The sequence below is a fragment of the Hylobates moloch genome, unplaced genomic scaffold (genome assembly GCF_009828535.3).
Source record: "Hylobates moloch isolate HMO894 unplaced genomic scaffold, HMol_V3 SCAFFOLD_2, whole genome shotgun sequence".
NCBI lineage: Eukaryota > Metazoa > Chordata > Mammalia > Primates > Hylobatidae > Hylobates > Hylobates moloch.
This window is the reverse complement of record NW_026652277.1, coordinates 119931652-119948428: the sequence shown is the minus strand read 5'-3', so window position 1 is coordinate 119948428 and position 16777 is coordinate 119931652.

Sequence of the window (16777 nt, the reverse complement as noted above, 5' to 3'; positions counted from 1 at the left end):
TGTCCTTTGTAGGGACATGGATGAAACTGGAAAACATCATTCTCAGTAAACTATCGCAAGGACAAAAAACCAAACACCGCATGTTCTCACTCATAGGTGGGAATTGAACAATGAGAACTCATGGACATAGGAAGGGGAACATCAGACTCCGGGGACTGTTGTGGGATGGGGGGAGGGGGGAGGAACAGCATTAGGAGATACACCTAAGGCTAAATGACGAGTTAATGGGTGCAGCAAACCAACACGGCACATGTATACATATGTAACAAACCTGCCCATTGTGCACATGTACCCTAAAACCTAAAGTATAATAATAAAATAAAGAAAAAAAAAGTTTTTATTTAGTGTATTCATTAATCGTATTTTTCTCTTTCCTTGCTCCTCTTCTTTCCATCTCTCTTTAAACCTAGTGTAAGTAAATAAAACAAGATTCACTAGTTAAGTAAGATTTTGAAGTTTTGTTATTAAAAACACCAAATGTTAGGAAGATAAAAAGCTTTATTTATAGATAATTTACGCAAAGCTAATTACAGATGTAAAGCTTTCCCTTAGAATAATAAATCCAGTAAATCCATGATGAAAATTTGCCAAGATAGAGTGAAAAGTTACAATCAAAATATCAGGATTTGTTGCTATCTCTCTCTGAGAGAACCATCACTTTAGGGTAAGGAGAAATTTAAGAATATACCGACAATATGATAGAGAAAGTGTGGAGTAGGAAGGAAAATTGAAAAGAAGGAACAGCATGGAGATTAGGGTATCTCCAAAATCCTGTTTTAGATTTACTCTGCTTGAACTCACAAAGGACGTAAGGGAAGAGTTGAGAAAAGTTTGCAGTGTATTCCAACTTCTTCCTTATCAACAATTGCCTACCTGTGAATTGCTTTTTACTGTTACCCACCAAACTTTGATGAGATACCTAAGGTATCATATGAGGACACTTCATTTTTCCAGACAAACTGTAATGTTCGCAAGAATAGGGAACACTCATTTCAGCACCGAGAACTACTGGAGGCACCATTTTATTGAATGTTTATTAATTACTCAAAAGTGGACAAACTTGTGAGTCAGGACTTTATAATAATCCTTGGACTAATATTCTTTCCTCTGATTATGTGACTTATGTAAATAAGACACTCTTTCCTCCATGTGACTCTTGTGAACACCTTCATAAAGTTTATGATAAGGTACAGAATATTAAGACATTTGTAAGATTTATCTCACATTTTCTCCTCCAGTTACAAGAGGAAAAGAATCAATAGCTAACTTTAATCTTTCTAAATCCATATACAATCAGCTTCCTTCCATTTCCCATCCTCCTTTCTAGAGCTTAACCTTTAATTTTGTTCCATTAGTAAATGGGTTTGTGTTTGTTTCTACTGGCCAAAACCTCTTTTGCTTAGAGGGAAGAGAAAGAGATCTTACTTATATCCTCAGAAATCCATTCACTAGATGGAAAAACTTATACTATAGAAGGCCAGAGAAGAAAACTGCCCTTCTAGGGTATGTGACCTATCCATTGCTGTTCCCTAGATGTTAATAAAATAATACTTTATTTCATAGTAGCATATAGCTTTGAGTGTATATGGAACCCTGTAAAGTAGCAGTCTAAATAATAAGATTAGGAGACTAATATCCTATCCCTGGCACCTATCAGCCATATAAGTATAAACGTCATTGATATAGGTAACAACTTTTCAAAGACAATTCTCACCAACATTTTGATTATCCTCATTTTGAAAAAATGTGACATAACCTGTTGTCATAGTAGAGGATGATATCAAGAGCTCTACAGAAATGAGGTTATATTTATTCTTATATGCATGAGTCAATTATTCAATTTAATTGCTAGCACAAGGGCCAGATATCTATCAGAGTATCCACTATAAAGCTATGTCACACTGCCGTTTTTCATTTGTGCCCCTATCCCTTTTATTCTTTTTTCTCACTCTGTATCTTTCTCTTGCTTTCTACCATCCTTCTCATTTTCTTCCTACCCTGTTAATATTTGTGCTTTCACAATGAACTCACAGAAACTCCTTACCTCTGTAGCTGGCTCTTAAGAACAAAGCAGGTGCATGCTTAAATTTAGCCCAAAACAGACGGTATTTTCCACTTTTCAACTAGCTGATTTTATATCTCATAAACAACACTCAGATATTCTATTTTGTTTTCCTTTTTATTAAGGCCACTACTGGGCAATAAAGTGGCTGACTCTTTCCTCTCAGCACACTTCAATGAGGCTACTTTAGCACCATGTGTGAGTTGGCAGCACTTCAAGAGACCAGTGATATGGTGGTGTATTGTTGGGAGATTATCAAGCCATATCCACTGAGACTGAAAAATTCTTTAGAAACATTGGATGGAGAAAATTAAATGAACTGACAACCCAGAGGAGTGTGTTACTTAAGTGCCATGAAAATACTTGAAAACTTAATTATGAAGAAGGATGTGATGATTCTAGGGCAGGAGGTCAACTTCTGATTTTGACTCTTAAAATATGGACAAAAAAATCCTTTTATGTGAAATGAAATTCATTAGACATTTTCATTAAGTTTCTTATTATATACTTACAAATTAAAAGGTTTTTTAACCTTTAAATGAGAAATTGCCAGCAAATATCTCCATAATATTCACATGCCTGGTATAATGTCCTTTAGAGCAAAATGCAGCAGCCATAGCATTATGTATTAAGAAGGGAAATTGAGCTCTTCATAAAGTACTAAAAATATCGTCCTTTGGTATATTCCAAACACAGATCCCCAAGAACACTCAATTAATAATATGTTGAGATATATGGGTGCCTTACTCACTAATCATATGATAAAAACATGACACATATTCTTTTCTGTTTTGTTTTGTTTTTTTAATGTCTAATCTCAAAATGTAAATTTGCCCCTACAGAGAACATCAAAAGACAAATTGCCTTAGTGGCATTTTACAATTAATTTTAATACCCATAAATTAAGCACATAAATTCTTCTAGTGGTAGTATATGCAAATATGTTGCTGCATATCTTTGAAGTAGCTGTTATTAAATGCAGATACCATCTCTGCTTGGGTCTGAGTGTTAAAATAGGTTTTACAAAATAACAAAAGATGATGTATGTTATTTTCCAGATAGTTTGTTTTACTCAATAAATTTTCTTAGACAGGAAACACAAAAAAGCTGTATCTCAAGTTCCATAACTTATATTCATGGAATGTGAGTGTAAGTGTGAACAAAGATTTTAAAATAAATAATGTCAATATTCAATCTAAAGAAGAAAGACATAATTAATACTGGAAAAATCCATCTCAAATCAAAAATCTTACTTAAATTTGAATTAGATATGTGAATTCATATCTAAATGAATTATCTCAAGTGATAAAAACTTGTAACATTTTCTGCACCTGTGTTGCATTTTGAAATATCCCCCCAATTCATAGGAGAATTTTAGTCTAAGCATAGCAAGTTGACCATTAAGTATAACCAAAGAGTTTTCAGGGAATCATGATATTGAAATCTGGGGCAGTAAGGTAATTCCATGGAGTAGACATATTGGTCTTGGCTAGTTTCATTCTAGGCAAATAACAAGATAATAAGAGCAATGCTCCCGAAAATCTTTGAGCAAAGAGTATAGGGTAACGTTGGAAGAAAATATTCATGAATTGTGAAAAATGATCTAGCAAATAAGATTTCCTAAATTCTAGAATTTATTATTAAGTAGGGTACCCCAGAGGCTGTTAAAGCAATAATCGAATCCTCTTCCTACTTTTCAGAGTTAATACATTGGTAGGTCATCATATTAATATAGATAAGCAAATTTCTATAAAGGATATGGCAATAATGTGTTAGGCAATTTGGAATTAGGTTAAACAAACATTCTGATGGTTCAGTTCCAATGAAAGGTAATAGTTGGTGGAATTCTTTAGCCTTTCTCCATGTCTGTCCTGTTTAAGATTTTTCTGGTGAACAGGACACAAGCATAGAGGGAATATTTAGTTGAGAGGTGGTTCCCAAGAGTGGTAAGATTAGTTAATGAGTTGTGATTTAAAAAATAATAAAGATTTCAAAAGTCCGGGGCACAGATTCATTAGGAAGAAAAACTAGAAAAAAAATGACAGGTACAATTGTGCTCTTACAATTTAGGCTCTAAAACCATATTTCATCAATAGCTCATGGCCGAAATTGTGGAGAAAAAAAAATCTAGGAAGATGTTTCCATTTCTAGCAATATGACAGACTACAAATCCTGAAAAACCTTACTATTAAAAAGCAACAAAAATAGATAAATATTTTAAAACATTTTATTTCACAGATAATAAGGCAAGATATTAATTTCCCCAGGAGCTGGATCTAGTTATTTTTTAAAATAGCTTAATTGAGGTATAATTGACGTTGAATAAACCACACATATTTAAAATGAATGACTTGATAACTTTTGAAAAACATATAAACTTATGAAAAACTCACCACATTCAAGATAATAAATACTTCAATTGCCCTGTAAGTTTTCTTTTGATCCTTTGGAGTCCCTCCCTCATACCCTTTCCCACATCCTACTTCTAAGGAAAACATTGCTTTGCTCTGCCACTATATATTAGTTTGCATTTTCTAACATTGTATGTACATTACAATATATAACATGCACTCTTTTTCCTGTCGGACATTCTCAGTTGGATTAATTACTATGTGATTCATTCATGCTAAAGCATGTATCAATAGCTCAGTTTTTATTGCTGAATAATATTCTATTATAGGAATATTTCCACAGCTTATTTAGCCATTTACCCAATGATAGGCATTTGATTTATTTCTAGTTTGTGGTTATTACAAATAAAGCTGCAGTGAACATTCAGGTACAAGTCTTTGTAGAGATATGTTTTCAATTCTCTTAAGTAAATATGTAGGAATAGAGTACCTACATCATGTGGTAAGGATATAATTAACTTTTTAGGATACTGCTAAATTTTCTATAGTGGTAGTAACATATTACATTTCTACTAGCAGTTATACAAGCTCTATTCCTCTACAACTTTGCCAACACTTTTATGGCCAGTCTTTGTTTTTTTAATTGTAGCTATATTAATACTTTTATTCTGGTATTTAATTGTGGTTTTAACTTGCTTTTTACTAGTGACTAATGGTGTTGAGCATGTTTTCATCTGCATATTTGACATCTGCGTATCTTCTTTGATGAAGTGACTGTAGTAGAATTCTTAGTGAAGCATCAAGTCAAATTTTTGGCCCATTATAATTCAGTTATCTGTTGTATTACAAAATTTCAGATTTGTTTATTGTATTACATATTATATATAATGGTTACAGAAAAATATGACACAAATAAAGAGAAATATCTATCAAAAATGACAGATGTTAGAATTAACAGTTTGGATTGATTTTTCTCCTCATTATGTGTCATAGATTTCTGATTTTTGCATGCTCTGTAAATTTTATTTTTTTCCAATTATTATGGTTTTACCCTTTAAGATGTTGGACATTTCTGTGTTTCTATAAATATTCTTGAGCTTTTTCCTGCAATGCAGTCAAGTTACTTGGAAAACACTTGATATTTTTCGAATCTTGCTTTTAGGATCTCTAAATGGGTGCTTAGTCTAGGAATATTTATTCTCCACTTTTGAGTCATTATTCTTTTCTATACTCTATGTAATATCTCATGAATTATGGCTTTTTCCAATCTGGCTGGTAAGAACAGGTATCATTCCCGAACTTTTGTGTGCAATAGGGACTGTGGTCTCTGAACTTCGGAAGACAGATCCTTATACATATATACGGAAACTTGATATGTAACAAGGTGGTATTTATAATCAGTGATGAAGAAAAATATCAAAAGACATGCTAGAATAAATTTCTGAATAAAAAATGTTTTACCTAGTAAAGCAAAACAAAACAGAATTATCAGTACCTGCAATTCCAAATGGATTTTTAGTTGAAATGTGAAATACAAATGCTTAAATTACTTCACAACTATGTAGAAAATATATTCATTATTCTGGGGAAAGAAAACTGTTTTGTTTTTATTATGAGCAAGATAGGCAACCTATAATAGAAAAAAACGATAAATTAAATTACAATAAAATTATAAAATTTTGTTATCTTAAGACATTATAAAAATGAAAAGACAAGCTTCACACTCCATCTGCCCCCTGCCAATAGGAAGGAAATATTTCATAAGATGTAACAGAAACTCTTAGTGGATTTGTATACAAACTAGTATAATTGTTTTTTCAAATTAGTAGGATAAAAAGAATCTAATAAGAAACTCAGCAAACAATATGAGTAGGCGTTTTACTCAAAAGAAACACAAATAATAAATATAAGGAACGATGTTCAACATCAGGAAATGTATATTAAAGCTACAACAGGAAAACATTTTATACTTAACAACTTTGGAAAATTTAAATGTTTGCTGAGGTTGTAGAGCAGAGTAATTGATATACTGACAGTATAAGTGTATACTGATACCAGCGCTTTGGAAAATAATTTATCATTAGTTCTTAAAATTGACTATTTGTCTGCCCTAAACAGGCATGAGTACAACACAGTAACCAGAAGAATAAATGTGGAAATTCCATGATGCAGAAAAAGTACCTGCTGGTCAGGACCTGGTAGTGAAAGTGTAGGGAAGATAACAAATTTAAGGACAACAATAATCCAACTCGTGTGGAAAAGGAGCAGCAGTCTCACTTCAGGTTAACTGAGTAACAGTAATGAAATCTAAGGAAAGGTTTAAAAACATAATAGGGTTTCAAAAATTAAGAGGTTTGTAGGTGGAATAATTATATTTACTATCTGTGGCCACAGTGGCAAAACTATCGCCAGTGAATAAATGTTCAAAAATGAAATTTTTGCCTAATTAGAGGAAAAATGTTTTTTTAAAAAGGTAAATAAGCCTCCAATATATTGCATTTCAAAAATAAAAGGACATAATATCTTCAAGTTTCTCCTAAATGATTTAGAAAACGATTATATATATATACACACACACACACACAGACATATATATGACATATGTTACGTCATATTACATATATGTCTGTATATGTGTGTGTGTGTGTGTGTGTGTGTATTTGATCATTGAACAATGGGTGGTTAGGGGTGACAACCCTCTGCTTAGTAGAAAATTCATTTATAATCTTGGATTGCCTAAAAACTTAACTATTAATAGCCTGATGTTAACTGGAAGCCTTATCAATAACACAGTCGATTAACACATATTTTGCATGTTAAATATATGCCATATTCATAAAGGAAGCTAGAGAAAAGAAAATGTTATTAAGAAATAACAAGGAAGAGAAAATATATTTACAGTATCTTGCCATATTTTCGATATAGTACATAAACTTCTAGAGTTTCAACATAAACTTACAATAGTGTTGTCTGTTATCAAAGTGAGTTGCCTGAAATGGCAGGCAACCACAACTGCAGCCAGCCATCTATGATATATATCACTCAATTCAACTTTTTCTTGTAATGTCATAACTGTTATCTGCTTCTTGGAATCACTTCCAGGATCACTAGGGGCACTTCATATGGGTGTCTTGGTGTTATTCAGGTTTATGGTTTTGCACTAAACACAATGATAAGTATGCGAGAACCAAAACAGACCACCTTTTACTGCAATACACAAGTTACTAGAAAGAAAACCTCTCATGGGGAGATGACTATCATCATATGGCGTTTTAAGCTCACAACACTCACAACACTTGATCTCACCACAATAGCTACAGGAGGTGGCTACGAAATTATTGCAGTAGTACAGTATGTATTACAGTAAATTTTATGAAGTTATGCATTAATATTGCATTATTATGTTTGTTCACATTTCTCTTGCATAACTTCATAAAATTTAATCAAGTCATTATTAACAAAACAGTAATCAAAAAGTTTTTTACTCATGCCAATAGATCTTATGGAGATGTTTATTTTATGATAAAAAATGTTAGAAAGGAAACTTAAATATCTTCAAGTAAGAACTTAAATGAATGTGTGAAATTCTAAGATGGTTTCCAAAAGTTCAAAGCATCAGTTTTAGAAAGAGCCATTTTGCATTTTATTGGCAAAATTAATGGTTCTGTAAAGCAGAATGAATATCATCATTTACTTTTTTAGTTTTTCAGTGTGTTTTTTATTGTTTTTGTGGGTACCTAGTAGGTGTATATATTTCTGAGATATTTTGATACAGGCATACAATGCTTAAGTGGAAAGCTTAATGATTGTATATATTAAACCCAAGCAAGAAACAATCACTTATACATCTGTGATAGACAGAATTCTAAGAGGACCCAATGTTTCCTACTCCCTGGTATTCTCACCTTGTGTAATCCCTATTCCCAACATTGGGCGTCATCAAAACCTGTGAATATCGTGGGATATTACTCTAATGATGAGGCTACTAATCAGTTAATTATGAGTTCATCAAAAGGAAGATTATCTGGTTGGGTCTGATCTAATCAGGTGAGCCTTTCTGTAGTCAGAAGACAAAATGGAACCCTGCAGCAAGAACCTGGGAGGAGAGCTAGGAAATAAGTGCTAAGAGCAAACCCTCTGACAGCGAACCAAACAACAGGGAAGCTACAAGGAAATGAAATCTGCCAACAATGTGAGCTTGAAAGTGGGTCTCAACTTCAGAAAGGAAAGAAGCCATAGAGACAGATCAACTTGATTGCCTCCTTGTGATACCTTGAACAGAGGACCCAGTTAAATCATGCCTAAACTCAAGACACATGGAAACTGTGAGAGAATAAATTTGTGCTTTAAGTCTGATATGAGTTGGATATTTGTCCTTTCCAAATCCCATGTTGAAATGTGATGCCCAGTGCTGGAGGTGGGGCCTAGTGAGAGGTGTTGGATCATGGGGGTGGATCCCTCATGAATGACTTGGGGCCTTCCGCATGTAAACGAATAGAAATGAATTCATGCAAGATCTGGATGTTTAAAAGACTGCGGCAACTCCCTCCTCTTTCTCTCTTGCTCCCTATCATGTGATATGCTGGCTCACTCTTTGCTTTCTGCATCATTAAAAGCTTCTTGAGGCCTCACCAGAAGCAGACCACATGCTCGTGCCATGCTTATACAGCCTGCAGAACCTTGAGCCAAATAAATTTCTTTATATATTACCCACCCCCAGGTATTCTTTCATAGCAATGCACAGTGGACTAACACAAAGTAATTAAATTTGTGATAATTTGTTAATATAGCAATGTAAACCTAAATAAGAAAAAAGAATAATACAAGTTATCTTGAAGGATAAAGTGGTGGATTATGTCTACAAAGAAATAACCTGAGTTTTTAGTTTTCTTGAGAGAAAAGTTTTGCAATTTGTTTTGTTTCAAGCAGTGCTCATGTTAAATGCACCATGTCCACAACATTGACATAGTTTTTTAGAATGTTTTCAGCGATTGTTGTGTTTTTATCAACCTTTCATTTATTTGCAATGCCAGAATCCTGCTAAATCTTACTCACAGACAGATCCTATAGAAAATGAAAGAAGGTGCAAAACTCTTAAGCTAAAAAAAAAAAGATTGTAGCTTTCCAGTAAAAGCAAAGCTACTGAAGTGGTGTTTTTGTAACACTATGTATCTTAGGAATTTAAAATATTTCATAAAATTCAAGTTTTATGGTTCAATACTTTAATAAATAAAAAATGTACTTTCTAATGCTTTCTCCCTCGCAATTTTTTCATCTTTTTCTCTCACAAATACTAATGACTTACTCCTGCATGGATAAGAGTGAGCACTTCATAGGGCCTTTGTTTACACAGTATGGTAGGAGGTATGTAAAATCCAGCTATTTGAAAGACACAGCTTATCTTTTGTGAGAGTGGAAAACAAACCATTTTAACACATCCTATAGTAATATCAATGAGATTTTTATTAAAAGTATCACACTCTCCATTACTTTTGTTTCTCTATAAATATTACATCAAGTTCTTAACTCCTTTTTGTATTGATTCTCCTGTTAAAACATGGAAAGAATCTGCTTTTCACTATCTTCCTCAGGTTTCATACTTAAATAATCTCATTTAGCAGTTTAGGAAAATCTTAATTGCACAGTTTACACAATCTTCCTAGCAATTTAATATCGTCATATTAGACGAAATCAGAAGAATTTGGAATCACATTTTCAGGTATCCTTCCTAGATTAGTCCCGCTTCATTAAATTGGTATTATTATTCCATTTTCACGTTTTTAAAATTAAATATTATAGTTAATACCTGCCAGGAATCTGAGACACACTTATTGCCAACTCACCATCCAGAATGTCTATACCACTGTAGACTCCCTCCAACATTGTGGGAGTAGAAGTATGTCATTGTCTTGAATTATAACAAAATTGATCATTATTATGTTGTAAATAATCTTCCAGTTTAATACACAACATAAGGGATCTGAAAATACTATTAATGCTGCATTTATTTATTAGTAATATTGTTACCTATTTTTTATGTGTATCCATCATTCACTCTTTCTTCTCTGCTAAATAGATTCATGCCTTTGCCCACCTTAAAATGTTTGCTATTAATTCAATTACTGTGTAAATTTAGACAAGATTCTCAAAAGAACACTTAAATGCTTTTTTTCTATGCTTCTCCAAAAAGATAATGTACAAAGAAAAAATATTTGCTTTCTCAGTGGGATCCATGTTAACATATTTAAAATTATAAAATTACTTTTATTTTGTATTGTTAAATTAATAACTGTTCCGTATGGCAATTATCAATAGAAAATGACTCACGATTTGTTCTTTTAAAAATCCATATTTACTGGAAGGTAGTATTCAAAAGATAAAATTACATAATAAAACTTAGTAGAAAGGATTGGTATTTAACTTTATTGATGTTACAATCAATATAATAAAATTTTCTCATATCTTATCTCTAACAGTAAATATTGATTTTTATTCAGCATAAATGATTTTCTTTCAAGTTTTAATATGCTTGCTAAAATAATGTATAATAATTATTATATGTTTAAGAAATTTACTATCTTTTACATAATTGTTTCTATCCAAGTCTTTTTCTATATCTCTCTTCTTCCCCAGTTCGGGCATTCCAACAGCTAAAAAGGATTGAAACAAAATAGAAATATTTTTGAACAGAGTATATGATATGATGTATTAAGATTTAGCATCTAGATAATTCCAATCTATGAGGCTATAAAGCAAAATAGTTGATTATTTCAATGAGTATTATTATTATACTTGTAATTTAAAAAACATACTGTATACAGTGGGTTTGAAATAAAAATATGACACTCCAGCTAAAAAAAAAAATGAAATAATTTATACAGTTTGTGGAAAACTTTTATCACTGAAGAAAGTAAACTTATCGTAAATGCTCTAAGCTTTTCCTATCCATAATGTGCCAGAGAAGATTACAAATTATCTCTTTATGTTTTCATCATATCTGTAATTATATGTATGTATATAATCTGCATTATATATGTGTGTACATCTATCTATATATACAATTTGCATTCACAGATAGTCAGGTTTATAACACCTCAAATTATTTTTAAATGCATATACTTAAAGATATTTATCACTTCTTTTAAAGAAAGTATATTGATTTTTTATTGGTGTTGTGACAAATTACTAAAAATATAGTGGATTAAGATGACACTCATTTATTTTCTTTTAGTTCTGGAGATCAAAAGTTTGAAATGAGTCTTGCAAGGCTAACTAATATCAAGGGATTGCCAGGACTGGTTTCTTCTGAAGGCTTCAGGGAACAATCTGTTCCTTTCCTCTTCTAGCTTCCAGAGGCTGCTGGCTTTCCTTAGCTTGTAGCTCCATCACTCCAATTTCTGTTTCCTTGGTCACATCATCACCAACTTTTCTCTCTTGTTTCTTATTTATTTATTTATTTATTTATTTATTTATTTATTTATTTATTTATTTATTTTTGAGACACAGTCTCGCTCCGTCGCCCAAGCTGGAGTGCAGTGGCGGGATCAACCTCCACTGCAACCTCCACCTCCTGGGTTCAAGCAATTCTCAGCCTCCGTAGTAGCCTGGATTACAGGAATGTGCCACCACACCCGGCTAATTTTTGTATTTTTAGTAGAGACAGGGTTTCACCATGTTGGCCAGGCTGGTCTTGAACTCCTGACCTCAGGTGATCTGCCTGCCTCGGCCACCCAAAGTGCTGAGATTACAGGCATGAGCCACCAAGCCCCCGCCTCCTGCTTCCCTATTATAAGGACTGGTGATTACATTGTACTTGCCTGAATATTCCAATATTATATCAGCATCTAAATATCTTTAACCCAATCACAACTGCAAATTCCCTTTACTATATAAAATAATATGTTGATACCTTCTGGAGATTAGAACATGGAGGTCTGTGAGGGCCATTATTTGGCCTACCACAAGAAGCATCAATTTAACTTTTAAAATGAGAAAATATGATAGAAACTTCTGTCTAGAAATTAGTAAAGTTTTACCTACTCTTTGAAAAAGAGGTCTATTTTTTCACATAATAGACCCTAATGAACTATATATTGCACCATGCAGAAATCTGTCTTATATTTTTTCTTTCTGAAATTTCAACTGTCAAAATATTGTTAATATCCTGAGAACAGTTTGATACATTTATACTTGATCTATTTTTGCCCATGCTTTTTTTTTTTTACTAAATATGTATTATTCTCTTCTACACATACAAATATTCAGAAAATAAGTATAAGGAATTACATTAAGTAAGTGAAGGAAATTCACTCTCAGCTCTTAATATACACTGATTTTTCAGGTTGAAGGCTATCTTTACTACCAGAAGGACTGTAAAGTATGCTTTAAAAAGGGAGCTCATAGTCTATAGAATTCATAAAATGTGAGGAATATACCTTAATCTAGAGTCTGGGGATTTTCTATCTTCATGGATTTCTTCTGCCTGTACTTATCACACTATTTGGCTTTGAAAGAAAATTATCAGCAAGGTGCTGAAAGAGCAGGAGATATATTAAATAAGTAAGTAAATGTTTATATAACAATATTCTCAGGTCGATTGGGTGTTTTCATGTCTCACTATTTTAATACTCCACTTTGAGTTATTCTACTCTGCCCCAGCTTCTGCTGAGAACTTGGAATATAAATATACTATTAATTGTATTTTGTAGAACACAGTCTTTATTTTAACTGTTATTTATGTTCGCAATACAAAATAATTGTTAGCATTTGCTGTTTCTCTTAATGTAACTATTTACTCCCTAGGTGGAAAAGTTGTTAATAAAGAAGAGAAAAAATTATGTTTTCTTAGATAGACTCGAGTTAACAATATAAGTAAAATATGACATAATAGCTTATCATTAATATTATATTAATAATATTAATTTTAATATGATATTAATATTAACTATTATTAATTATTAATAATTAATAATAATATCGATATTATTAATATAATAAAATATTTCTTAGAAAATGAAACATTTCAATTAAGGTTGAGAATTTTAAAACATAAAGTAATAGCTAATCAGATATGTTTAAATAAAATTATACACCCAAGTGCCTGCACATAATCATGTTTACTTAACGATATTTAGAAATAATGTATTGACTAACTACTTAATTCATTTTAGTAACTACTATTTTCATCCTGTTCAGAAAATATTAATTAATCACCTACTATTTGCTGGGCATTATTTTAGAAACTGGGTAAAGAGCAGTGAACAAACTTATAAAATTCCTACCTACACAGTGTCTGATAGAGCCAGTTAGCATGGCTCATCCTAAGAGCTGATTGTGCTCACCTTGTTACAACCTCAGTGGCACCACATTTATGACTTCCAATTAGCCATGATGGAAGAATTAATGCTAAAGAGTAAATTGTATGGATTTAAATATATCAAGTAGATATTGGTGGAGGTGGGAGATTATGAACTTTCTACTGAGATTTTTTTTTAATTTTTCAGAGATCGTAAACTGAGAATGAGGATGAAGAAGGGAGTTGCTGATTACCTGAGAAGATTAGAAAATGTAAGAACTAATCATCTAGGAGAATGGGAGAAAAGTATTATTGTCAAATAACATTAAGGTTCCTTTTATGTTGCAGATGGCACACTCAAAATAGAATAACTCAAAAAGAATTAATACACAAAGAGGTTATTTACAAAGGTGCAGGTGCAGAGAAACTATAATGGTTAATGCAATATGTCAGGGGTAGAATGTTCCAGGAATTCACTGCTAGTCTGAAAGACATGAGAAAAAGAAACTGCTAAAACTGGGAGAAGCTACTAGTAACTGAGAACACTTACTAGAACTGGTAGAATGGCAGCTATCAATGACATTTCCGCAAAAGACAAACAGCTCAAGATAAATTTGAGGGAGGGAACCAAGAGAATAGATTATCTGTCTTCACTCTCCCCATTTCCCTATGGTTGCATCCTAGGGTTTACCATTCGTCAAATCCAAACTGAAGTTTGAAGGTGTAAGGGATCCTGTTGATAGAATCCGTATGCCTTGATCTTCTAAGGAAGCATTTAGAAAGTTAAAAAGAGTGGACCTCCTCTTGAGGCAATTAATCATAATTTTAAAGTTAGAAAAATCAATACACTTATTTTCTTCAGCCATGTTTATATTCAGACAAAAAGTAGCAAAAAAGCTGGATTTCAGTGAGGCTTCAAATTATGGCAGTTTGAGAAGACCAAAAGACTTGTTTATGCAAAATAGTGTTTAAAACTCAAGAGTGATCATAAGAAAGTATTCTTTTTATTATCGTCGTTAACCTTTTGTTAACTCTTAAGGAGAGGACAGAGGACATTCACAAATGAAAGAGAGTAAACCAAAGTTTATAGGTCTTAGTGAGGTTGAAAGATTGTTAGAACAGAAGTACTAAAGGGATTAAGCTGCAAAGAAATCAGAAAGTGCTTGTGGGGTGGGATATTTAAAATTGAGATTATGGAGATGTTGCCATTTTAGTAACAACTAGCTCTAGGATATTTTCCTGTTTTAAGTGGCTAAAAAGGTGAAACAAAATCACTGGAAGAGAGGAAAGTTTAGAAACTGTAAATCAGGACATTTTAGGAATCAAAGATATCATAATCTGAATAGTGCTAGAATGAGTACCAGCCAGTGTATTAATCAGGAATCTCCAGAGAAACAATCAATAGGATATATGGATGAGAGAGAAAGAGAGACAGAGATTGAGATTTTAGAGTGGGTTCACATGATCATAGAACCAGCAAGTCTAAAACAACAATAACAAGATTTTTATGAGTTTTTACTCATAAAGTGCTTTTACACATTATCATTTTATTATTATCATTTCATAGGTAGTATTTGTACTATGTATTGTTGAGCTTGATCTTCTCTGAATGAAGAGCTGAGAAGTACAGCGTTTTGCATTACAGACAGGCATGTCCAATTTAAAAATCGCTTTCCAATTTTATCCTTAAGGCCATGCTGTCACATTATTTAAAAATTGACAGAAAAAATGTTTTAGAGATTTTTAATGAAAGCAGAATTGGAAAGTTGTGATTATGGTGTATTGAGAGTGATTTAATAGATAATAAAAAATGATACAGTCACAGTCCAAAGAATTTTAGCATTTGTTTTATGTCTGTAAATATAAGATGATAGCACCAGAGTTTATATACAAGTTTGCAGAAAGGTGACATGTTATTTTAGATATACTTACTTTATGATTTTGAGGGGAAAAAGTAACCCAGATGATCATTGAATCTACTGTATTATTTTAAGGATTTAGCTGAGAAGCCTAATTTAAATGTTTCTGGTTTACATTTAAAGGCAGAAAAATAATTACTTCAGTATTAATCCTAAACATTGAAACTTTCCCCAAATCAGGGTGCTATTATTTTTAAAAAAAAAACATTACTCAGGTACAATTGGCATACAAAAAACTGTTCACATTTAATGTATACATTTTGATGATTTGGAGAGATGTATACAGCCATGAAACCATCACCGTTATTTTATGCTCTCAGCATATTCATCACCTCCAAGGATTTCCTCCTGCCCTCTGTATTATTTTTTTCTTCAGTCTCATTTTTTTCTTTGTATAGAGAAGTGTAATAAACTAAGGTAGTAATTTTAATTTCAAAATAACTAGCTAGGTATTATAATTCAATATGTTTACCTGAACCTTTTGAACACAATGATACAAATGATTTTGAAAAATAAATTTGTTATTGTTGGGTTTCTGCCACTTAAAATATTCATATTAGGACTAAATATTTCTCTCTATTGTTTAAACATTTTGTAAATTAAATTGTTCTAACACCCTGTCAACCAATTTATTTCCTCTATGTCTTACATTCTACTGTTGAGCCTGTCCACTGAGCTTAATTCAGTTGGTTGTTTTTTCAACAAATAAATATATGCCACTTACGTGACAGGCACTATTGAATCAGAAATGAAGTAAGCACAACATCAGTTCTCAAAGTGACCTCAGCATAAAGAGAGTGGAACCTCAATGTAGGGGTAATTATATAGAGGAGATGAACTTCGATATACATGAGTAGATTTGGGGACAGGGTGAAAGTCCACTCTCCTTTAGAATGTTGTGCAATGTTTATATGCATACGTTTCTCTTGAAAGAGTGACTTCATATGTTTCATTTGAAAAGCAAAAAGCCCATGACTCCCAACAAGTCAAGAACTACTGCCTTAAAGGAAGAGTAGAGATTTAACTAGAGTAAGAGAAGGCAAGTAAAGTTTCCTAGGCAGACATGAGTCTGCAGGGATGAGTAAAGATACAAAGACACAGAGAATCAGAAATAGATTACAGAGCCCAATGTGCTTATTGTAACACTAAA